This window comes from Erythrolamprus reginae, chromosome 3 (assembly GCF_031021105.1).
Source record: "Erythrolamprus reginae isolate rEryReg1 chromosome 3, rEryReg1.hap1, whole genome shotgun sequence".
Taxonomy (NCBI): Eukaryota; Metazoa; Chordata; class Lepidosauria; order Squamata; family Dipsadidae; genus Erythrolamprus; species Erythrolamprus reginae.
This window is the reverse complement of record NC_091952.1, coordinates 176,998,462-177,024,934: the sequence shown is the minus strand read 5'-3', so window position 1 is coordinate 177,024,934 and position 26,473 is coordinate 176,998,462. Positions and strand designations below refer to the sequence as shown.

At 39.2% G+C, this 26,473-nt stretch overlaps 1 protein-coding gene across 1 annotated transcript in view; it reads right to left on the bottom strand.

The window, feature by feature from the left end:
* Window positions 1-25,179, bottom strand: part of LOC139164763 (transmembrane protein 14C-like) — a 352,287-nt gene extending 327,108 nt beyond the window's left edge. Inside the window, exon 1 of the mRNA XM_070747248.1 lies at window positions 25,175-25,179. The gene's annotated coding sequence lies outside the window, so the exon portion shown is untranslated. The remainder of the gene's footprint in view (window positions 1-25,174) is intronic.
* Between the last annotated feature and the right edge of the window lie 1,294 nt (window positions 25,180-26,473).

Here is a 26,473-nt window from a genome sequence, read left to right as displayed (position 1 = left end):
CTCCACCCCTTGTCCAGTCGGCGAAGCAGTGGAAGTGATGTGCCGGTGCTTGGAGGCTGTTGGGGTCTGGATGGGTGTCAACAGACTCAAACTCAACCCGGATAAGACGGAGTGGCTGTGGGTTTTGCCTCCCAAGGACAATTCCATCTGTCCATCCATCACCCTGGGGGGGGAGTCACTAACCCCCTCAGAGAGGGTCCGCAACTTGGGCGTCCTCCTCGATCCATAGCTCACATTAGAGAAACATCTTTCAGCTGTGGCGAGGGGGGCGTTTGCCCAGGTTCGTCTGGTGCACCAGTTGCGGCCCTATTTGGACCGGGAGTCACTGCTCACAGTCACTCATGCCCTCATCACCTCAAGGCTCGACTACTGTAACGCTCTCTACATGGGGCTACCTTTGAAGAGTGTTCGGAAACTTCAGATCGTGCAGAATGCAGCTGCGAGAGCTATCATGGGCTTTCCTAAATTTGCCCGTGTCACACCAACACTCCGCAGCCTGCATTGGTTGCCGATCAGTTTCCGGTCACAATTCAAAGTGTTGGTTATGACCTATAAAGCCCTTCATGGCACCGGACCAGAATATCTCCGGGACCGCCTTCTGCCGCACGAATCCCAGCGACCAGTTAGGTCCCACAGAGTTGGCCTTCTCCGGGTCCCGTCAACTAAACAATGTTGTTTGGCGGGACCCAGGGGAAGAGCCTTCTCTGTGGCGGCCCCGACCCTTTGGAATCAACTCCCCCCAGATATCAGAGTTGCCCCCACCCTCCTAGCCTTTCGTAAGCTCCTTAAAACCCACCTCTGTCGTCAGGCATGGGGGAATTGACATGTTCCTTCCCCCTAGGCTTATAAAATTTGTGTATGGTATGCTAGTGTGTATGATTGGTTTTTAACTTGTGGTGTTCTTAAAATTAATTTAATATTGGATTTGTCTTGTATTGCTGTTGCTGTGAGCCGCCCCGAGTCTGCGGAGAGGGGCGGCATACAAATCTGATTAAACTTAAACTTAAACTTAAACTTATACCCCCGGTAGATCCCAAAGTCCCTTTTTTTTTCATTCAAATCTGCAGAACTACAAAATGTCCTGTATTTATTTATTTATTTATTTATTTATTTATTTATTTATTTATTTATTTATTTATTTATTTATTTATTTATTTATTTATTTATTTATTTATTTATTTATTTATTTATTTACTCATTCATTCATTCATTCATTCATTCATTCATTCATTCATTTATAGAGTTGAAAGGGATCATGCAGGTCATCAAGTCCAACCCCCTGCCTGAGCAGGAATCCTAAAGCACCCCAGCCAAATGGCAGTCCAATCTCCTCTTGAAAGTGTCCAGAGTTGGGGAGTTCACAACCTCTGCAGGCAGGTTGTTCCATTGGTTGATCACTTTGACCGTCAGGAAGTTCTTCCTTACTTCTAGGTTGAATCTCTCCTTGGGCAGCTTCCAGCCATTGTTCCTCATCTGGGCCTCTGTTGCTCTGGAGAATAGAGTGGCTCCCTCCTCTCTGTGGCAACCCCTCATATACCTGTATACAGCTATCATGTCCCCTCTGGCCCTCCTTTTCTCTAGGCTATCCATGCCCAGTTCCCGCAACCTCTCTTCGTAAGTCTTGGTTTCAAGTCCCCTAATCATTTTGGTTGCTCTTTTCTGCACCTTCTCTAGAGTTTCAATGTCTCTTTTGAAGTGTGGTGACCAGAACCGGATGCAATACTCCAGATGTGGTCTGAGCAGGGCGTAGTAGAGTGGTATTAATACTGTAGTAGTAGCTTGTCAAAAGGAGGACACAGTAGTTTTGGAAAAGAGGTTTATCCAAGATGTTTGGCATTCTGGCTTTCTTTTTGTCTGTCAAAGACAATAATCATCCTGAAAACCACAAATACGAAAATGAGAAATATATTTTGTTTCTGTTTGCTCCATCTTGCCCAATAAGAACATGACACAACTGAAATTCAATTCATTTCATTAGGATTAGAAAAGAACATTCATTGCAGTATACCTTCCTATTTTGTATCTTCTGTTTTAATGTTTCTTAGGCAGAAACACTTATTATTAAAAGCTTCCTGAAAACAAACAAAAATATTTAGCTGCAGATTGTGAGTCCAAGAATTCAATTTCTTGGTCGTCAGACTGCCTTCTGTTTTTGAGACTGTTTACTTTTGTAATTTCTTAGCTTGCAAAGCCAGGTTGCAAAGCAAGCCTGGCTATGAATTAGGCAGAATGAGTGTCTTGCCTAAGGGATTTGATTTTGGGTGGTAGCAAACAAATTTAAAATAATTACATTTTTGCTGCTAGGTAGGAAGAGAGCTAGGTAAGAAGCTAGGCGATTAGATCAACTATCTTTTTCAAACTGATATCTTCTGATGTATTACATGAGGTCCCTGAGAATTGCAACAATATAGCCAACAAGGCTTCAAGAGTTGTTGAATCCTATGTAGCTTCTGCTCTGGCAATCTCACACTACTTACCAGAGCTTACAAAACTTTTGCCAGACCCATCCTCGAATACAGCTCATCCGTTTGGAACCCATATCACATCTCAGACATTAACACCCTTGAAAATGTCCAAAGATACTTCACCAGAAGAGCCCTTCACTCCTCCACTCGAAATAGAATACCCTACGAGACTAGATTTTCAATCCTGGGCCTAGAAAGTTTAGAACTAAGACACCTTAAACAAGATCTAAGTATTGCCCACAAGATCATATGCTGCAACATCCTGCCTGTCAGCGACTACTTCAGCTTCAACCACAACAACACAAGAGCACACAACAGATTTAAACTTAATATTAACCGCTCCAAACTTGACTGTAAAAAATATGACTTCAGTAACCGAGTTGTCGAAGCATGGAACTCATTACCGGACTCCATAGTGTCATCCCAAAACCCCCAACACTTTACCCTTAGATTATCTACGGTTGACCTATCCAAATTCCTAAGAGGTCAGTAAGGGGCGAATACAAGTGCACTAGAGTGTCTTCCGTCCCCTGTCCTATTGCTCTCTTATATCTCCTATACTTTTCTTCTATTCCTATATCTCTTTTTCTATCCTTTCATTGATATGTTCTATTACTATACCTTCTTTTCTATTATTTCTTAGATATATTTTACTATGAGTATCTTCTCTATAACCTTCATCGTGTATTTATACCCACTAAATCATATAGATATATACCCACTAAAACCCTCATTGTGTATTGGACAAAATAAATAAATAAAATAAATAAATAAAAATTCCAAGACAGCAAGACCAAGGAATGCAGATTGACCCAAATTATATGTCTGAAAGGCTCCAAACTGGGGAAGAGTGTGCTAACCTCTGACAAATGTTTTCCATAGAACTTGAATGGACTTATTACCAATTCTGAATTACAGTTTTGCTCTGTCCATACAAAAGAGTGGGAAGATTGCAGATTCAAAACCCTAGTCATTTATTAAGCCTACTGCGTGACACTAATTTATCATAGAATTCTTGTGAGGCAAAAAATAAGAAAGAAAGGAGCTATGTCACTTTGAGTTTTTAGAAGGGAGGTGGTACATAAACATTATTATTATCAAAGCGTGGAACTCATTGCCGGACTCAATTGTGTCAACCCCTAATCCCCAACATTTCTCCCTTAGACTCTCCACGATTGACCTCTCCAGGTTCCTAAGAGGCCAGTAAGGGGCATACATAAGTACACTGGTGTGCCTTTCGTCCCCTGTCCAGTTGTCTTTCCTTTCTTTCTCCTAGCTTATATATTCTCTTCCTTTCTTATATCCTCTCCTCTAAGTTCACTTTCACCCTCATGTCTATTTTTCTTCCTGTGTATTTGTGTATTGGACAAATGAATAAATAAATAAATAAAATAAATAAAATTAACAATGATAACATTATCATAAAGTTATCTGTGATTGTTACATAGCTTTATGGAGCATCTCTTCCTGAGTTAGCACATTTTCTTTTTGCAAATGCTCTTTCTTTGCCTTCTTGATTTTAAGCTGCCGCAAGAGTAATCTTATGTTCTACCGGAAGAAAATTAATTCAGCTGTGTATCTGGCTTCTAAGGTTTCACTAATCATTTTCCACATGCTATGAAGTCTAATTGTGGCATCAAATAACTATAACTATGAACATATTTCCTTTTTCTCCAAACGGATTACAGTTTTTCAGGAAATCAAGAACCAAGCTCAGTGTTTTCCCTGCATGGAATGACTCAGCCAGCCCTGTGCTAAATTATGTGTTTTCTTAGGCTCAGTGTTTCTAGTATTCCGATGATAATTTTTTTTCAGGAAGAACCTTTCCAGTGCCATTTATGCACAGTAAAAGTTCTTTATTACAAATGAGGGTTTTAATTGTAAGCTTAGTTAGATAGGATGTAATTTAAACCCATTTAGAATGGCTCAGCCTTCAAAGCAAGCACAAGATTATTTAATTAGTCATGCAAGCCACTGAACGTTACACGTAACGCAAAACAACTAAAGTATTTATTACTTTTAGAGCTATGTTAAACCTTGCTTGAGCTAAATTTTCAATAAAGTGCACCGAGTGTTTAAACACATGTTATTTTTTAAATTGGCAAATGCTCGGTAAATTTTATATAGGGGTTTTAAAAATCAGGAAAAAGGAATCTTGTTTTGACAGACAACTGCATCAACATATCATCAGCTTTCAAGTTATGTGAAAGGCTATGCAAGTGCTATGCCCCAAGGGGCTAAAACCCCACAACCCAACCCAACCCTCAACTCTCTTAGGATATGCTCAGTACCAATTCATAAGGGTATAGTAAATTCCGTGGTGATAAAATACTGATCCAGAAGCATTAAGAATGCTTGCCTTGTGCTGGTATTGTATCCAGCTATCTTCATTCCAGTTATTCTTCGATCAGTAATTTGAAAGTCAGTCAAGATCACATTGCAAGTAAGTGGGTCCTTACTTTGTTTAGTGTTTCCCCCCAAGGAGCCGGGAAAGTAAAATATAACAGCCTTGTTCTCTTTTTAGGAAGCTATTTTATTACATACACTGCACATTATATAGTTGCTGCTTTTATTTTTTTCCTATGGAAAAGCACTAAGAATTCTTACGGTGCAACCTTAAATTATATAATCATTTAAAAAAAAAAACACAACAACCATTGTTGTTGGTGCTGCTGCTCTGCTGAATGCAGAAGGACAAGCCCTTGCCCTAAAGAGCTTGAATTTTATATTTGGCATATGAGGGATAAGTTGAAGCCAGTTTAAAAGGGAAAATATATGTACAATATGTTAAATAACATACAGTGTCAGTTACTGCGGAGAGGGGCAGCATACAAATCCAATAAATAATAATAATAATAATAATAATAATAATACTTAATGAAGCTGACTCTCTTGTGCATGCATTTTTAAAAAAAGAAGAAAAAAAACCCCCTGCAGAATTTTAATTTATATATTACTTCCTTAATAAAGACACTCATCAAGCAGGTTTTGGGAAACCAGATGAGAACTGTGTCTTAATCTCTGTTTAGGAACTAAATGATTTGAATTTTTTGTGTGCGTTTAACTGTATGATTAGTCTATAAACATTGTGCCAGTTGCTAGTATAAGATGGACAGGAAATTTCATTTATAACTGTATTTACATAAATTCCTAATAGATGTTCTCTAACTATAGAAAAAATTTTTGTGATAGAAGTTTTGACTGTCAATGCTGAAAATGTGCTTCTCTTTAACATTTCAAGTAAGTTTTTACCTCACATTTTGTCCTACTCTTTCTAGTTTGTCCACTGTTTAAATTAAAAAACAACCTCTGTGTGAATGGATCTGTAATAAAAACTAAATACTGTATAACAATACAGAGTATCAGTGTCTCTCTATATATAGAGAGATAAACAACAAGTATAAAAATGTAAAATACATAGATAAATGAAACAACTATTTTTGTTTATTCTTTATAGAGTCAAGGGCATTTATGTTTCTTTCATATATGTGAATGTATACAGATTAATATAATAGAAAGTGTAAGAAATGACAATATAGGATGTAACAGAAATGGAGTATGACCTGTTCAACAATGTAAATATGATATATATATTCTTTTTTTAAATCAATAAAAATTTATTTAAAAAACAACAACAACCATAACTAACTACCTGAGCAAGCTGTAGAAAGAATGATGGTAAAGTTATTGAAGTTATGGTATTTAGAAATGAGTGACTTTCCAGAGTTAATGCAAACAACGAGGTTTTTTTGATATTGCATTAACCATTTGCTATGTCATTTAATTCTTTATATAGGGGAATAAACAAGAACTTTCTCTGAAATAAAAGCTGGTATGATCCATGAAGTTTCCTCTTAATGAATGCATTTGTCTACAATCTTTTTTTAAAAAAGCTAATAAACTTCTTTAGTTATTTACTTCTGGTGATTTTTTAAAAACGAGTGTTCTACTATCATTTGCGATTGCTTTAATCAATTTTGATTATGTATCTTCTTCTATCATGTTTCACATGAAAACAAGTTATAAACATGTCTGTTATAATAAATTCATTATTAATAATTACATGTAATAATTAGGATAATATTTCAAATTTGTAATACATCAGTTTGGAGTAAAGTATTTCCTAGAGCAGCAGACTTTAGTAACAACAGTTCGTTAATCAGTTAATTCCAATTTTTCTCAGTAAACTTTTTTATTTTTTTTGTCTACATCAACAACATCCATAACATACATCGCAAGTACCTTCAATAGAAATCTATCTATCTATCTATATCTTATTACTTAAAGACAATGGAACAACAACATAAATTACATTCCAGTTTTAATTTTATTATTTAATACATCTCAATCTTCCCTCTCTCCACTTCCCTCTTTCTATCTCAGGTGGCTATTCCACCTCTAATATCTACTTCCTTACACCTTCTCTCCACTTCCCTAGTACCATCTCCTCCTCCTACCTTCTTTCTTCTCTACCTCGCCTTCTATTCTCTTTCCTTCCTCCTCTTTGCTTCCCCCTTCTCTACCTCCCCTTCTACTCTTTCTCCTTTCTATCCATCTTTCCTACTCCCTTTTACGCCCTCTAAATCCTTCCCTGAGTGGATAGTTTTAATTACAAAAAGATTTTGTTATTATTTTTCCTCCCCACTAAAAACCATTCATTGTATACATCAATACAACTTAGTAAAAATATATCAACTAGTAAATATCATTAATACTACTTAATTTCATATCTATTGCTCTTGGTATATGTCATTAATTTCATGCTACCTCCTTTATCTAATTTCATCACCCGGTTTACATAGACTATTTCATTCTCCAATTAAATTTTAATGCTATTGTTTACTTCCTCTGCTAATCATTCTCTCTTGCTTAATAAATAAACAGCACTGTGTTTCATTCATTTCCTTATTTCCTTATTAATCCTTCATTTTTCTAAACCCCTATTTTCTCATAACTAAATGCCCCTAAAGGTTCCACTATTACTTTTCAATAGTGAAATATCAATTCGCAGTAAATATTTTATATCATATACTGTATATAACTAAAATATTTTGCAGTAAAAGAGAAGGCTGTTATTCTTCAAATTTCAAAACTTAAATAGATTCATTATTCATATACTGAGCCTTCCCCTCTATCATTTTAAATTTATTTCCAAAAATCCAATTTATACCAAACTATAATATAATCATATCCCAAGTTATCACTTCATCATATAATTAATTACTTTTAAATGGTTATGTTAAATTTAATTCTTAAATGAAATTTATCAATATCAATATTAATTCTCATCAACTATTAATCATTCAAAATCCCAAATTTCCAAAAATTAAATTGTTTCATCCATTAGTAATTGTGATTCTTTCCCTCTAGAAATACCAATATATATTTAACAATTTTTAATTTAATCCATCAAATCAAAAATATTAATTATAAACCTTCAATATATTCATAAATATATTTCCACTATATATTAAAAACAAAATAAAGTCATTGTATAATAGTCAGATAATAATCAAAGAGCCAACTAGCAATAAACCATTTTCTTTACATCCTCTTAATTTTTACCCTCCCCCAGCTCCAGGGAAGCCTTGGGAGACTGGGCCTACCCTCCCCCAGCTCCAGGGAAGCCTTGGGAGCCTACTGGTCCCACCAGAAGTTGGGAAACAGGCCATTTCCATCCTCCAGAGGGCCTCCAGGGGTAGGGGAAGCTGTTTCACCCTCCCCAGGCATTGAATTATGGGTGTGGGCACTCACATGTGCGATAGAGTGCATGCATGCTCTTTTGGCACCCGAGGGGAAAAAAGGTTCACCATCACTGCTATAGGAGATATTTTTGCATATTTAGTAGAGGTTTTGGCAGGCTGGGAAGAAACAGTAAACATATTTTCCAAGGAATATCTATTCCAACTAACAAATCAATATGTCATAGATAATGACCATGACTCCTACTTCTCCTTTGTTTCACCAGCCTCTTCTATATCATCACAAGATGGGGGTTTTGGAGAGAAGGATTTGTTTTCCCTCAGTTGGTCTAGTGCAGAGGTAAGCAAAGTTGGCTCTTCTATGTTTGGCGGACTTCAACTCCCAGAATTCCTGAGCCAATCATGCTCGCTCAGGAATTCTGGGAGTTGAAGTCCACATGTCATAGAAAAGCCAACGTTGCCTACCCCTGGTCTAGTGCATGGTGTCAAACTAGCCTTGTCCCATTGCCGTCATGTGAAGTATCATGTTTTTTCTCTTTGCAGAGCTGGTGTGGGTGTGGCCTGCATGTGGCACATCTGACCCACTGGCCACCAGTTTGACACTCCTGGTCTAGTGCAACAAGTTCAAGATTTTACCTTCAATGAAGTATAGCACTGAACCACAAGATTTGTTGGCAAAATCTTCAATGTCTTCAACATCCAAATGCATAATTTCAGATGAAGGGTTTCATTTCTTATGACCAGGAAGATGCTATAAGTGTGAAAACCATCACATATATTAAGTAACTTTTTTTCAGCACTGTTGTAACAATCACTAAATAAATGGTTGTAAGTCAAGGACTAGTTGCTGTAAGTGTGAAAACCATCACATATTTTAAGTAACCTTTTTTCAGTACTGTTTTAACAATCACTAAAGAAATGGTTGTAAATCAAGGACTAGCTACATCTCAGTCGTTATTTCTTTTTCAGGGACTAATTTCTGGTTTGAACTAATTATTCATGTTGAATAATTCACTTCTGTATGGTTTACCTCCTTCCCAGTTCTGTGCATATCTTTCAGTTATGCTCACCATGAATGACTGTAATTTTGGCTGGAGCCTTACTATTAGACTTAATAAATGTCACTGTCATGGCACTAAGACATAGCACTTCTTCAAAGCATAAGTTTATCTGAAGTGTTCAACCAGTGGTGTGGTTGAATCCATTGGTACCTTCCAAACTTTTATACTGCAGGGTACACTCCAATTCTAAACCTTGTGAGAGACAGCACTTGGAGGAGGCTTTGGCCTTAGTTTGACTGATCTCAGAAACTTCTCTTCACTGGTCTTCATAAACTTCCTTCTGCATAAACTTCTAACCATCCAAAGAAGAAGCAGCCAATATGTGTTGGCATGTGGTTTTCCTTTTTATAGTCTCTTAATGGCCATTTTAATTGTACTTTACACACTTTGTTATATTGTCTGACTGTTGGCTGCACCTCAGTCCAATATTACATTTACACATCACGTTTTGTTATAATTTGGCAAACAAAATTCAACATACCTGATTGTGAGAATGGTGTTGCTGAAAGAGATACCTTTACTGGACAAGTGCAAAATTGTCACCTGCTCTCAACAACAGAGAGCTGTTCTGTCCACTTTTTTTTATATAAAAAGATACATTTTATTGATTTTCAAACATTTCTTTAAAAACTGTAAATAGGTAGTATAGGTTTGCTACGAAAAAAGTAAATATTATCCTAAGAAACTCTGCAGTGCTGGTCTTCAATTATCTTCAAGACTACAGTTCCTGATATCCTATTCTGAGTTAGACTGGCTAGGTGCTTTGGCTATCTGGGTGGGTTAGCTTCTGCAAAACATTATTCCAGTTTTCTTTAAAAACTGTTACAATAATTCTTTGAGCAATTCTTCATTGTTACATAGTTCCATTTTTATCTAAGCGTATTCAGATTACACTTAATCTTATTTATTTTGTCCATATTTCGTATACATTTATATTTACATATTGTAATCCTATTTTTAGTTATTGCTATTCTTTTTTTTCTATGTTCAATCCATTGATTCCATTGTTCCCAAGCCTCATAATAATCAGAATCTTTTTGGCCCTGTAATTCTATCGTAAATCTGTCCAATTTGGCACATTCATTATTAATTATTATACTTTCTGCAGGGATTTCTGGGTTTTTCCAAAATTGTGCAAATACTATCCTGGCTGCGGTGGTAATATGTAGTATTAAGTATTTAATACTTCTATTATATTTGTTTTTCAAAATTCCCAAGAGAAAGAGCTCTATTGTTAATTCTATTGATATTTTGGTTATTTCCTGCAACCATTTGTGTATTTTAATCCAAAATCCTTTTTTTCTGTCTACTTTAAGACACAGTAACCAATATAGTAAGTAGTAACCAATATAGTAACCATAGCAAGTAAATAACCAATCTTGTTATGGTTTGTCAACATCAAATTCTCTTCAAATAAATTATTCTCCCTTAGTTTAAATTTTTTTAAAGCTGCCCATTAAACTGCAGTTGCTGTCAATAGTCTGCACTGAGATATATAATCTCAAGAGGCATTTATTATTCCCAAATAGAAAATTATTTTTTTAATCTTTTTAAATAGGAGTGTCCAGTTTTTTTTTCTATTATCATTTTTGACTGGGGCTTATACCTGGCGTGAAAAAGTAAAGAAAATCCTAGTCATTTTATAAAACATGTCTGAACCTTTTTGTATTATTACTGTTCTTTTGGCATCTTCCCTTTACATTAAAATATTTCTGTTGCAACAAGGATCCCAAAGCAAAGGTGGTTGCACTCATGATGTTTCAGGCGAAAACTTTACTTATTATCTGACTCCATGGGAGAACTTGAAACCTGTTATTTATGTCTCAGTAAAACATGAATAATATATACATGTCAACACATATTTTTTTGAATAAGGGAACAGTTCTTGCACATGGTTTCATATAAGGAATGCTATTTAAGCATTCAAAATGGAGGCCACCTGTAACGGATTTTTACAGCTGTCTGTGGGAGGCATAAAAGATTAAAAAGATATATCATGATTACAGAGAACATATAGCCAACTCTTACCAGAAGCAGAACTAGGGAAGACCTTCTATCGCTTAATTTCTGAACTTTTTAGGTTTAGTTTCACTATAAATAGCACAGATTTCCCTTAAAGAACCTTTCTGAAGCAGTAGAAAATAAACTATTAAATGCTATCAGGGGAATTTGTACCAATCAATGTGAGTTAAAGGAAGTTTATAATAAAGTAAAAGCTCTCTTATATTCCAGGGATCAAGAAATAATACACAGCTCTCAAAACAGTAATTCAATCAAAATGGTTGTGTTTGCTTCATAAACCTCTCAAAGCATGATGTGATTAGGAATGGCAGCAAAACTGGATAGTATTATCTATATAACATGCCCCTTTCCCCCAATGCAGTAATGTTATGTAACAAATAGAAATACAGATAATTTCTGTATGGCCCAAGGTCTGTGTAAAAACACAAGTAATAGAATGTTTATACATAAAATACATCTAATGCAGTTCTGAGAAAATTATCTGAATGCAGTCCGTCATCACAGATATTATTCTTTATTTTTTTCAAAAAATCAGTAATTAAATCATTGTTCCAATATTTAACTTATTATGTTTAATATAGATTACCTCATAAAGTCAGTGACAAATCGGTCAACAAAAGATTCAATTGATTAATCAGTGCAGTCTAGTTTTAAAAGTTGTGAGGAAAAAATGGTTTCAGATTGCTAATTACAATCATGGCTGATTGCTTTTCAGAACTTTTTTAAAAAAGTCTTTTTACTGCAAATCTTTTCTAAGAATTGGCTTGGACATATTTCATATTTCTATATGTTGATATAGTTATTGTTCATGGGAGAGAAAAAAAGAAAGTGAAGAAGAAGAGGAGGAGGAACAAATTGATGGGTTTAACTATAGATCAAGACCTTTTTATATGTCTTCAATGCTGCCACCCATGGAAAAGAGGCAATGCTTCGACAATCATTTTTGTCCCCTTGGATCAGAGGTGGGTTATTATTATTATTATTATTATTATTATTATTATTATTATTATTATTATTATTATTACTATTACTATTATTATTATTATTATTATTATTATTATTATTATTATTATGTCAATACAAGACAGCAAACGAGATCATTATGCTGGATTTCATATTACCAGTTGGGCGCTTCCTGAGCACCTAGGACTGTGTGATGTAGCGGCGAATTATGTTTGCCGATCCCAGTAAAGTGGCCTTTTGCAATTGACAGATGGAGATTTTGTCAATTCTGATGGTTTTCAAATGTCCGCTGAGATCCTTTGGCACTGCACCCAGCATGCCAAGTACCACTGGGACCACTTTCACTGGCTTATGCCAGAGTCGTTGCAGCTCGATTTTTAGATCTTCGTACAGTATTTTACTAATTTCTCTAGCTGCTTCTCCTCAATTCTACTGTCCCCTGGGATTGCGATGTCGATGATTCATACTTTCTTTTTCTCCACAATCAGGATGTCTGGTGTGTTATGCTTCAGAATTCGGTCAGTCTGAAGTCCCACAGTAGTTTTGCTTGCTCATTTTCGACCACTTTTTCGGGCTTATGATCCCACCAGTTCTTTGCCACTGGTAAATGGTAGTTCCGGCACATGTTCCAGTGGATCATCTGTGCCACAGCATCATGTCTATGCTTGTAGTCAGTCTGTGCGATCTTTTTGCAGCAGCTGAGTATGTGGTCGATTGTTTCATCTGTTTCTTTACAGAGCCTGCACTTTGGATCGTCTGTTGATTTTTCAATTCTGGCTATGACAGCATTTGTTCTAATAGCCTGTTCTTGTACCGCCAGTATTAGTCCTTCTGTCTCCTTTTTGAGTGTTCCACCTGCTATTATGCATTGCTTATCTTTTTCATATTGCAACTTGAATATTGAGTAAAATCTATCACAACAGGGAAATTGGTCTTTAGCTCAGGCCTGTCTGGATGCATTCTAGGCTTATTTTTTTGGAAAGAATAAAAACAGAAGCCATGTGGAACTACAGATGATACAGACGTATTTTAAATGATTAAAGAAGCAGATTAGAAGTGTTACAAATAAATAAAATTTAGAACAAACCAGTTCTGAGATGGAAAATACAAGGAAAATGTCTTATCATAGATTTGATTGTGCTATTCATTTGCTTATTTCATGCCCATTAGACCAAGATGGAAGATATTTATTTTTTAAAAGACTTATATATTACTTAAAAATTCCAGTGGTGAAAATTTCATTTTGCTTATTCAGCCTGGAAGAATATAAAGATCTGTCTCAAGTTCACTTAAGACTCCTTAAAAGCAACACTGAATTCCATGAAGATGTCCTTGTGCTAGAGATTTTAAGAAAAAAAAGGAGCATCAGACAAGAAAATATTTAATGCAATGCATCTATCTTTAGAAAACATCACATGGTTTCTGCTGATGTTTTTATTTTTGCTCACATGAAAATGACTAAAAGCCCACAAATCAAAATGCCAAAGAAATTAAAATAGTTATCACTCAGGATAACAAATCCTTATGGTTAAAAGAAAGGAAAACATAAATGTTGATCAGTTTGTTAGATATTTTGGTCCTGCTTAGTTTGTTTCTTATTTTTCCAAAGTCTTTTATAGCATATTTTAGAGTCATTCAATCATTATTGCAGAGGTGCAGTGGTGGCTTGCTGTCAATTTGGACTGGTTCTTTAGAACCGGTAGCAGAAATTTACTTCCGTTTGCCAAACTGACTGCGATGACCAAGCTTCCGAACCGGGCCTCCAGTCACCACAGCTTGCAAAAAATACCCCTCTGCACATGCACAAAGGCTCCTGTGCATGGCATTTTGCGTGACATGACAGGGACACATGCATGAGTGAAATGAGCATGCATGCACAAAACACGCACTTCCATCATGATGTGAACCAGTAGGCAAGGTAAGTGGAACCCACCCCTGCAGAACTGGTATTCAGGTGGTTTGGACCAGTTTGAGTTAACTGGTAGTGGCCATTTTGATCAGTTCTGAGAACCAGCAAATGCCAACTCTGGTTGGCCCCACACTCCTGCCACTGCCATTAACTGACCTATATTCCTACCTTTGAAGAGTGTTTGGAGACTGCAGGTAATATAGAATGCAGCCATGAGAGCCATCATGGGCCTTCTGAGATTTGCCCATGTCTCTTCACCACTCCGCATGCTGCACCGCATTGGTCTCCGAACACAATTCAAAGTGCTGGTTATGACCTATAAAGCCCTACCTGGCATGGGACCAGATTACTTACGGGACCGTCTTCTGCTTCATGCTTCCCAGTGATCAGTCAGGACCCCGGGTTGGTTTTCTCCAGGTCCTGTCAGCCAGACAATATCATCTGGTGGGGCATAGGGGAAGGGCTTCTCAGTGGTTGCCCCAGCCCTCTGTGCTCCCCCCAGAGATTTGTACTGCCCCCACTTTTCTTGCATTCTGCAAAGCTTTGAAGACCCACTTCTGCCGGTAAGCTTGGGGCCATTGAAACTTTGACATCTTGCACCGCCCAATGAATGAATGTTGGATGTGTGATGTGTGAGTCTGTTTGTTTAGTTTTAACTGTGAGTTTTTAATATACAGTTTTATGTAGATTTCTAACACATTGTAAGCCACCCTGAGTCTTAGGAGAAGGGTGGCATATACAGTGATACCTCGTTTTACAAACCTCTCATCATACAAACTTTTCGAGATACAAACCCGGGGTTTAATATTTTTTTGCCATTTCTTACAAACTATTTTCACCTTACAAACCCACTGCTGCCACTGGGATGCCCCGCCTCTGGACTTCTGTTGCCAGTGAAGCACCCATTTTTGCACTGCTGGGATTCCCCTGAGGCTCCCCTCCATGGGAAACCCCACCTCCGGACTTCCGTGTTTTTGTGATGCTGCAGGGGAATCCCAACAGGGGAATCCCAGCAATGCAAAAACGGGCACTTTGCTGGCAATGGAACTCTAGAGGTGGGGTATCCCAGCAAGGGGAGCCTCAGTGAAATTGCAACATCGCAAAAACACAGAGGTCCGGAGGTGGGGTATCGAGGACTTCGGTGTTTTTGCAATGCTGCGATTTCGCTGATGCTCCCTTCGCTGGGAAACCCCACCTCCGGACTTCCGTTGCCAGCAAAGCGCTCGTTTTTGTGATGCTGGGATTCCCCTGCAGTATCACAAAAACACAGAAGTCTGGAGGTGGGATTTCCCATGGAGGGGAGCCTCAGGGAAATCCCAGCAGCGCAAAAACGGGCACTTCGGCTGACAAAAGGGGTGAATTTTGGGCTTGCACGCATTAATCGCTTTTCCATTGATTCCTATGGGAAACATTGTTTCGTCTTACAAACTTTTCACCTTAAGAACCTCGTCTCAGAACCAATTAAGTTTGTAAGACAAGGTATCACTGTATATCGAATAAACAAACAAACAAAAAAATTCCTTTTTTTAAAGTTCAACTGATTGCTGCACCTCACCTGAGCTTAACAACAGTACATCTCACCACTGCTGACACCAAGGGAGGTCTTTGAGTGCTTCCATATTTGCAAGCAACCCATGCGAGCCATATGGATGCTCAGAATGTTTTGCACATGCGCAGAAAAGGCACATGTGAGTGAAGTGAATGCACATGCGTGCTCACATTTTTGGTGCTGTTGGGGAAACTGGTAGGTAAATTATGTGAATCCTATCTAGGGGTGGGTTCCTACCAGAGGGCTTCTCAGCTGTGCTTCAGCTTGAAATTTGTAGAATTGTGTGGCAGGACGTGCGAAAGGTCACAATCCACATCAAAAGGTGAGTGGAACCCACCCCTAATCCCATCCCTGCATTATTGACCCAGGGTGGCGTAGCAGGTAGAGTGCTGTACTGCAGGCCACTGAAGCTGACTTCTATATCTGAAGGTCAGCGGTTCAAATCTCATCACCAGCGTTGACTCAGCCTTCCATCCTTCCAAGGTGGGTAAAATGAGGACCCGGATTGTGGGGGCAATAGCCTAGCTCTTTTTAAAAAGTGCTATTGCTAACATGTTGTAAGCCGCCCTGACTCTAAAGAGAAGGGCGGCATAAAAATTTAATTAATTAATTAAATAAATAAATAAATAAATAAATGAATGAATGAATGAATGAATGAATGAATGAATGAATGAACGAACGAACAAACGAATAAACAAATAAAATAAACAAATAAAATAAACAAATAAACAAATAAACAAATAAACAAATAAACAAATAAACAAATGAACAAATAAACAAATAAACAAATAAACAAATAAACAAATAAACAAATAAACAAATAAACAAATAAACAAATAAACAAATAAACAAATAAACAAATAAACAAATAAACAAATAAACAAATAAACAAATAAATAGTGACAAGGTATGAAATTAACAGATTTTATAATATTGATTGGTAGAAGAATCATTGTAAATCACTAAAAAACTAGACATGACATTTGAATCACATTCTAATATAAAACTAAATATTTTATTGAAACATTGTATGTGATCAGGGTGGCTATTGAGTCAATGTACACTCAAACCATTTATTTTATGTATTCCACTTATCGGGAATTTTGGTCTATACATTCAGACTCATCCAGGTACCAGCTGTCATAAGATTGATTGGGAGAAGCAATCTGTACATTTATAACTTTCTGCTAGAGAAACTCTATCTGTTAGGGAGTATCATCTAATGGGATCCAGGAAGAGAGCTTTTACTGTTGTGGCACCTGCCCTCTGGAACATCTCCCAGAAATCAGACCCATTCCAACCCATCTGGCTTTTCATAAGACTTTGAAAAACCTGTTTTTGGCATTAAAACCAACAAACTCAGGTGTGTAACTGAACCTGTGTCATGTTTGGGTTATCTGTGGTTGCTCATTCTTCTTTCCCAGCCTCTATATCAAAGAATATATAATTCATACTTTTATTATAGAATTTCTTATTTTGGTTTCAATGTTTATGGCCTACCACCACTGTCATGTATTTGAGATGAGCAGCCATATAAATGCAATGAATGACTTAACTTAAGAGAGATCAACTATAAGTGACAATTGAGTTTTATTTCATTTCATTTTTATTTTCTAAGAATGATCTTCAGTCGATTGGGAACTTTCAACTATTGAAGAAAATGCAAGTTTTACATTAGCCTTGTAGTTTTCTTTGCAACACACTAGTTTTCCATTCATATTTTAAATTATAAGAAATATACAAAATCATTTTGGATCAAGGAAGATGTCATTGTCGCTGTATATGTTATGTTTGGAACCTAGGTCATAACCTTTTCCTCTTAAAATTGCTTCTAGCTTATTATTCAACCTAGCCAATGTAAATTCTGAATTCTTTTTTTAAAATAATGATGTTGAGAAAGACAGCTTAATTGGTAGCATGTACCCCAGTGACCATGTTCAAATTGCCTTTGTTTTATTTTTGGAAATATATAGTAGGATATATTTAATTACAGGTAGTCCTTGAGTTACAAGGGTAGTTGGGACCAAAATCTCCATTGCTAAGTGATGGAGTTGTAAAAAGTGTCACGTGGCTACAGTCCCTATTGCCATTGTTAAGCAAAAATCATGAATCCCAAAGTGGTTTGCACTTTAGAAATCTAGTGCACTAGTATGCCTTTCATCCCCTGTCCAATTGTCTTTCCTTTATCTCATATATCATATATATTTTCTTCCTTTCATATATCTTCTCTTCTATTTTCACTTTTATCCTTATATATATTACTTCATGTTATTTTCTTTCTATGTATTGTTATATTGGACAAATGAATAAAAAAAATAAAAATAAATAAACTATTCTTCTGTTCGAAATTCTTCTGATGGATTTTTTTTTTGGCTGTTCAATCTCCTATTCTATCTATTAATCACGCACTAAGTGTTAAGCTCAGAACAAAGGGAAGACTGACATAGTTTCTATGAAAAGGGCTCCAATCTTTTCCCATAGGGCCCTTATTCCTGAGCCCTCTTTCTCAGCTTAGCCTTCTTCAAGCTAGGAAGCCATAAATATTATTTAGGTTGATAACAGGCCTCATTGTATCTATGACTCATTGGCCTGGCCCCAGATTTGTGGGGGCTGCCAAGACCATCCTTGAGGGATGGACGTTCCAGATTTATCTTTATCCAGCTATGCTACTGTATTTCATTCAAACATTTATTATTAAATAAAAGGTCATTGCCCTGGTACCATATATAAGCAGCAATTCATTGCTTACTTGTGACATGCTTGGATATCTACCTTGACTGGAGACAAACAAATTTTCACAAATATATTATGGATAGTGAAGAAGACTGAGGCAGCCGGTTCTTTTTAATTCTTTATTTTGTTCAGCAGCTCTTTTTAGAAAGTGTCTTCAGCTCAGAACGCGACTGATGGAAACAGTGTCAGAGCGCTCCTTTTATACTTTCACTTTTCCCGCTTAAACTCAACTGTCATTTTCTCAGCCAATCAGAAAGCTCAATCCACATTCAACTATTTACATTACTTCAATGCATATTCAACAGATAGGATATGATCTGTTTCTTCCAGGGCAAACCACAAGCTGTAAAGAATATATGCAATCATTTTAAATATGCATGCAATTAAACATGTCTATATTTTCCAAACGATACAATCATATCAAAGTAGAAACTTGTTTTTAGCCATAAGTCCCCCCTCACCCCCATTTTTAAAACAATTTAAATTAAAATTTGTCTGAGAAACAAATTTAGTTGCTGGAGACACTGTCATGTATATTTTATTTTGGACTCAATCCAGAATAAAAATTCAGATAATCACATAATTGAAATAAAAAAAAATTGGTGGACTACAGATGTAATTGTTATATACATTCATAAACAATTGTATGTTTCTGCGATGGTCTTATATTTCCTTATCTTCTTTAAAATAAATGTATTTCTTAACTCCAGATGTGATGCTTCAGGCATTTCAGGGAACAACTCTAGAATGTTTTGCACTGAATTACATTTGTGTTGATTCTGTAAATTAAATTTCCTTAACACTCTCTAGATTGACATGCAACCTGGATACTTTGTGTTGATCATTGAAAGCGTTTATTATAACTTATGAAATGTTGTCATCTGAAGTACTGGTATGTGAGAAGTCAGTATCCTATTGTAGAATGATTGAGAAAGCATCAACCATATATAATATATTTGTCAACAAACATGAGCACCCTGTTATGGCTGTATGATACATTACACTGTAGATTTCTAAGGTAAAAGTCCCCTGAAAGGTAGTTTAGAAATAATATACAGTTGTAGAAGAATTCTGTCACAAATGTACTGATGACTCTGTTAGTAACCTATGCTATTTAATTATCTTTAATTTCCCTGAAAATGTAAAGTACCTTTAATGCTACTTGAAAGGGGGAACCACCAATGTTTATTTAACTACAGTACCCCTGAATATGATAGCTAGTTAAATAAACATTCATATATCCTATATACCCCTCCAGATTTGGCTAACATATTATATGGCCTTTTAAATGGAAAGAAATTCCAACTTGATCCAAAATCTTTCCTCAGCAGGAAACATCCCATAAGATCAGACCCCAGGCCAATCCATCATTAGTGCTGTCACAGGGCCAACCATCTGCACAAGGAAACATTTGTTAGAAGATGTTTGTGCAACACGGTGGGGAGAGAAAGGAAGAAAGAAGATACAAAATCATTTTGGAAGCAGTAGAACACCGTTTCTGAGATCTGCAAGTGGGCATTGCACACCGCCCAGAGGCTACCATATGAGGGAAAATTAAGCATTGTAAAAATAATTTGAAGGTGGGAGATACTTCCAATGTAATCTAGTGGATCCCCTGACAATGTAAAACAGACAGGGAGGAGGCTAAGCACTAGATTGGAAGAGCACAATCGAGTGATCAGATGAAGAGACCTGAACTGAACTCATTGGTAGCCTCACATTGCAATGAACAAGGACATACATTCAATATCGCAACTATTAAGATTCTTGGATTAGCAAGTACAAAAACAGCCAGGGAAGTGATTGAAGCATGGGAAATGGGCCCTTGTCAGTCAAGAGGTGTGCCGAGTTACCACCAGCTTATAAAGCATTAAAGAGGCAAGGGCTTGGCAACACAGCCAAAGACTTAATAGCTGGCCATCAACATGCCAATGAACGACTAAAAAGCTACACACAACTATGTACCAAGTAAAATACCACACACATGGAATAGACCAAAACACATACTCTGGTATTTATTTTTTATTTTATTTTAATTTATTTATTTTGTCCAATACATAACACACATTGAAGAGAATAGATATGTAATAATATAAATAAAGAAAAGAATAGAAGAAAAGATATAAAAGTATAAGTGAACATATTTGAAAGGAAGAAAAGATAAATGAGATTAAGGAGAGACAATTGAGACAATTGGTAGAGAGAAGTTCCTTGAGGATGAGCTTCATCATGAGTCTGAAAGGTTCAGAAGGCTAAATCTTTGACCCCGAGGAGTGACCCAAATTGGATCCTGCAACATAATCCTGGGCTATGTATATTTGCCTTCATTTGTAATCTCACTAGTCTTCCAGCAGATGACCTTCAGAGGTAATCATACTGCCACCAAGGCTAATGTCCAGTAATGGGCAGCCAAAAATTTTACTGCCACACTGTGGGTGTGGCTTACTTTGTGGGTGTGGTTTGATGGTCATGTGACTGGGTAGGAGTGGCTTGAACGATCATCATCATTGAAGTGAACTGTTAAGTCCTCAACTTACAGCCTCACCAGTGTTGCTCTCTGGGGTGACAATTTGCTTCATGTTTCTCGTGCTCTCCTTCCTGGGTCACCCCCTGCTTCAGGCTCGATAGCTAGGTGAATGGGTGCCAATCAGATGTTGAGAAAAGAGGGGGGAGGAAATGGGCCCCCTGCAACTCCTGCCGGTGCTGGTCTCCCTGCCGCTTTCCAAGGAAGAGGAGGAGGATGGGAGGGAGGGATAGTCAGCTGGAGCTGGGCACACAGCTTCATTTCCGCCGGTGGAACTGCATTCCACCTCGTCCCGCCTGCTACCCACCCCTGCTAATGTCTATTGGTCACCATGGCAGATGGATAGAGATGGACTCATTTGCACAGAGTGCTGCTTCATAGGAAGAAACAATATAAAATATTGTTAGCTGTTGGGGTTGGGGAGAATATGACTGCCTATCCCATCTCTCAAGTTGTTCATCGCTATAGTGTCATGTCAACATGCTCTAATGATGTATCAAAATACAAACATGTTTGTGCATCACTGGAATTATTATCAATTTGTGTTTACTAGGGAGAGTTTCTTCCGGCTTCATCTTCTATGCTTGCAAAAAAGTACATCATCCTGAAGACAGTTATTCTTCAGTGAGCTGACTGGTTTTCTAGTGCTTTGAACATTTATTGTTATTAGTTCTAAAGTGGAGAAAACAAGAGAAAGTAGAATGTGTGGGAAGAGGTATTCATCAACCTCTAAGATAAAAAAGGACAAAGTTTTTATCGGTAATCAACTTGGCAGAAATGGAGGCATCCCTCAGATAACTGTATTAAATGATTCTCCTTGCACCCCCCCCCCCCCCCCCCCCCGTTTTTAAAGAGAGGCAGGTTTGGGCATGCACAAGGCTGGTTGTTTCTGTTTATGATCACAACAGCTTGCAATGAAAAGCTGTCATTTTTTCTCAGGGTGTGTAGAACCAGTTCATCTGGTATATCATACCATGGAACCAGCGCAGATCACTGAAGTGGCTGTGATGTATTGGCACTTTTAGGGATTTGATTTGAGCCTAAGGGAGTAGTAAATGACTTTACAGTCATGCAGCTGCAAAAATAACTCGATATGTGCTTCCGAGATTTTTTTTTGCAGACTTTCTTTATCCAAATCACCATTCACAATACTTAGACGCAATGGTCATGCAAATTTACACTACAGCTGCTCCTCATAGTCATCTTTTTTTCCTCTCTCCTGAACTCTTTTGCACAAACAGTACACACTGCCATCTGTCCAGGGGAATATGGATGACCGTTAATTTTTAAGAAAAATTCTGTGCAGCTGAAATCTCATAATCATTCCACCATGCATCAGCATGAGCCAATCACTAGGAAAGCTTCCCAAATTTTCTGCTAAAGCTTTCATGGCTCACAGAGATGAAAATAATACAAACAATAATCTGCATTTACCTCTAATTTCTTTAGCCTTACATGATACTTAGGGAGCAAATTTCATTTCTGGACATCGATTACCATTTTGCATAATCTGTCCACTTAGAAGTAAATCTTTCTGTTCAACGAGACTTGTTATTTGTCAAGTAGGATTAAAAGTGCTATCTTTATTAATATTTCATATAGGTGATCTTAGTGCGGTATATTAATGTGTGACTTAACTGAATAGAATTCATAAATTTTAGAAACTACAGATCAGTTCCAGCTTTGATATATGCAAAAATATAAATTTGGTACTTCACAGAGCAGAGAATTCCACTTGAAAAGCAATCAGGGTGGAGCAGAAGAGAAGAGCCGTTGTACTCACCTGAACGGTCTTCTCAATGCGCTGCGTGGAGAGTCCAACATGGGTTATACTCTAGTCTTATTGGTAGGGACTGAGTTTAAAATTTAAATATTTAAATTGGCTACACCCCCCAACCGACCCCTAGGGTCCAGTTTTTAAACGAAGGCGTAGGCAGGTGTAGTACAAATATATATATAAACTTTATTGACATAAAAACAATAACTGCGACCCTGAGCCAATAGGCCGGGTGGGTTTGGACTCTCCACGCAGCGCATTGAGAAGACCGTTCAGGTGAGTACAACGGCTCTTCTCCAATGCGCTGCTTAGGAGAGTCCAACATGGGATATACCCAAGCTACTGAGACAGGGAGGGAACAGGCCCGGCCAGGGGAGCAGTGGAGGTGTCAACACTCTGGAGGACCCGCCTGCCAAAGTCTGCTTCTGCCGCTGCAAAGAGGTCCAGCCGGTAGTGTCTAATAAACGTTGTTGGGGATGCCCACGTAGCTGCTCTGCAGATGTCCTCGACCGACGCTTGGGTGTTCCAAGCGGCGGAAGTAGCCGCGCTCCTTGTGGAGTGGGCTGTAATCCCCTGTGGAACTTGTAGGGATTGGGACTTATATGCTTCAATTATGCAGGATCGTATCCAACGTCCGATGGTTTGGGAAGAGACCTTCTGACCCAAGGAAGCCGGCAGGAAGGAGATAAACATCGCCTCGGATTTCCTAAGATGTTGGGTCCTGTGAATGTATATTTCAAGGGCTTACCTGACGTCTAATTTGTGCCAACGGCGCTCGTTGGGGTCAGTGGCTTCCGCATAGAAATCAGGTAGAATGACTTCCTGAGCACGGTGGAAAGGTGTGTTCATCTTTGGTAAAAATGCTGGATCTAATCGCAGCACCACCCTGTTTTGGTGGAACACACATAGGTCCTGTCTCACCGATAGGGCCGACAATTCCGATACCCTTCTGGCTGACGTCACTGCGATCAAGAAGGCTGTCTTTATTGAAAGGTAGCGCAGAGGAACTGATTTTATTGGCTCAAATGGAGGGCCTGTTAGTGCCTGTAGCACTAGCGTGAGGTCCCAGGTAGGGTATCTGTGTACCACTTGAGGTCTCAGGTTCCCTGCACCACGGAGGAAGTCCCGGATGCAAGGGTGGTGGTACAGAGATCTCCACTTGTCCAAGTGGATTACCGTGGAGAGGGCCGCTACGTGCCGACGGAGGGTATTAGGTGCAAGTCCTTTATCCAGTCCTGCCTGAAGATAGGATAAAATCTGTTCCAACGATTCCTTAAGCGGATCCAAGTTCTTCGATTTACAGAAATTGAAGTATGTTGTCCATGTTGCACCGTAAATTCTGGTGGTTGAGGCTCGACGGGCTGCCTGTATTGTCGAGATTACATCTTCAGGTAGCGAGAGAGATCTTAGTCGACACCCCTCAAGCGCCAAGCGGTGAGATGCCACCACTGAGGATTCGGGTGGTGGACCGACCCTTGGGAGAGTGCTATCCGATTGTCCGGGATCCTCCATGGTCTGGAGACCGACAGATTCTGCAGGTCGGAGAACCAGGGGCGCCGCGGCCAGTGTGGTGCTATTAGTATTAACTCCGCTCTCTCCTCCAGGAGCTTGGAGACAACTTTTGGAATGAGAGGGGTTGGCGGGAAGGCATAGAGAAGGCCCCTCGGCCAGGGGGATCTCAGGGCGTTGATTCCCTCTGCGTCCATTGACGGGAAGCGTGAAAAGAATCGAGGGAGCTGTGTATTGTCCCTGGTGGCAAACAGGTCGACCTGTGGTGTTCCGAACCGGAGACAGATGTCGAGGAAGATGCTTGGATCCAAACGCCATTCCGCCGGGTCCAGTGTTGCCCAGCTCAGCCAATCCGCCTGTGTATTCGAGGTTCCTGCTATGTGTTCCGCCCTCAAAGACTTCAGGTGTCTTTCCGCCCAGGATATCAGTGATTCTGCTTCCTTCATGAGGCAACTGGATTTGGTGCCTCCCTGATGGTTTATGTGTGCTCGTGTGGCCACATTGTCCGTGAGGATGAGTACCGGACGGCCTGCAATCCGGGGAAGGAATTGTTGGAGCGCCAGTGAAACCGCCCTCAGCTCTAGGAAATTGATGCTGTTGTTGCTGAGGTCCTCTGATGTCCAGCAGCCCTGGGCTACTTGTTGAGCAGTGTGTGCGCCCCAGCCGGAGAGGCTCGCATCGGTTGTTACTGTGATGCCCATCTGCTCCTTGAAACAGGTGCCCTGTTGTATGGCTGATGTTGTCCACCACCGAAGGGATCGACGAACCTTGGAGGGAAGTAATACCAGTCTGTTGGTGTGACTGGTTCTTCCCTTCTGAAAGGGCAGAAGGAACCACTGCAGCTGACGGGCGTGGAGTCTTGCCCATGGTACAACATCGATACAGGACACAAATATCCCCAGGAGTCGGGATAGTAGGGATAGCTGTACCTTGTGGTTGTGTCGTATTGATTCCACCATCTCCAGCAAAGAGGACTGGTGGTCCGGGGACAGGAAGACCTGGCAGCTGGTCGTATCTATGATGGTGCCCAGGTGTTGGAGGGATCTCGTGGGTATTAGATGGCTCTTGGGCACATTTATTGAAAACCCATGTGCCTGCAGGGCCTGAATGGTATGCCTGAGGTCTACCTCTGCTTGACTGGGGGACCTGGAGAGGATGACGATGTCGTCTAGGTATGCCTGTAGTCTTATCGACTGGAGGCGTAAATTTGCCATTACGACATCTAACAGTTTGGTGAAGGCCCTTGGTGCGGAAGATAGTCCGAAGGGCATGGCTCGATATTGGTAATGCCCCCCCTCCAGGTAAAACCGTAGGTACCTCCTGTGAGCTGGATGTATGGGTACATGCAGGTAAGCCTCCTGTAGATCTATGGAGGTCAGGAGATCGTGTTGCCGGATGCAGGCTAGGATGGATTTGAGCGACTGCATCTTGAATCTGCGGTATCTTATGTACACATTTAGCTGTTTGAGGTTCAGTATTAGCCTGTGACCCCCTGAGGCCTTGGGAACTAGGAAGATAAGCGAATAAAACCCTTGACCTTCCTGGTCTAGGGGCACCGGTTCGATGGCTGCAATGTCCAACAGATGTTGCACTTCTTGTCTCAGAAGGTTTTGTTCCGTTTTGTTGGTAGGAGTCGGGCATCTGAAGAACCGGTTTGGTGGAGAGGCAGTAAATTCTAGACTTAGTCCTGAACAGATGGTATTTAGAGCCCAGCGGTCGGAGGATGTTAACTCCCATTGTGTGAGAAAACGTTGTAGTCTGCCTCCGACGGGAATGTCTGCTGGGTAGTCACTTGGACTTCCTGAAGTTCCTGTATGACTGGCCTCGAAAGGGGCGTTTAGGCTGGGTGTACTGGCGGTACCCTCCCGTGCTTTTGTCAGCAAAGGGCTGTCTGTCCTGCTGGTAGGATCCCTGGCCGTAGGCTCTCTGGGTTTGTGGAAAGGTAGATACTGTGGCAGAGTCCTGGCGAAAGGTTTGTCTACGAAAATAAGGGGCCGACCTTCTGTCGGCTCGCCTATAAGTCTTTGGTAAGACCTTTCGCTTATCCTTGTCTTCGACTAACACTGCATCCAAGGAATCACCAAACAACTTTGACCCACTGAAAGGGGCTGCTGCCAGGCGCCACTTAGAACGGGAGTCTGCTTGCCAGCTTTTGAGCCAGAGAAGACGGCGTGATGCCATAGTGGCTGCCATTGATCGAGACGCGAATTTAGCAGAGTTTAGGGTTGCGTCTGCCGAAAATTCGGCTGCGGCAAGGAG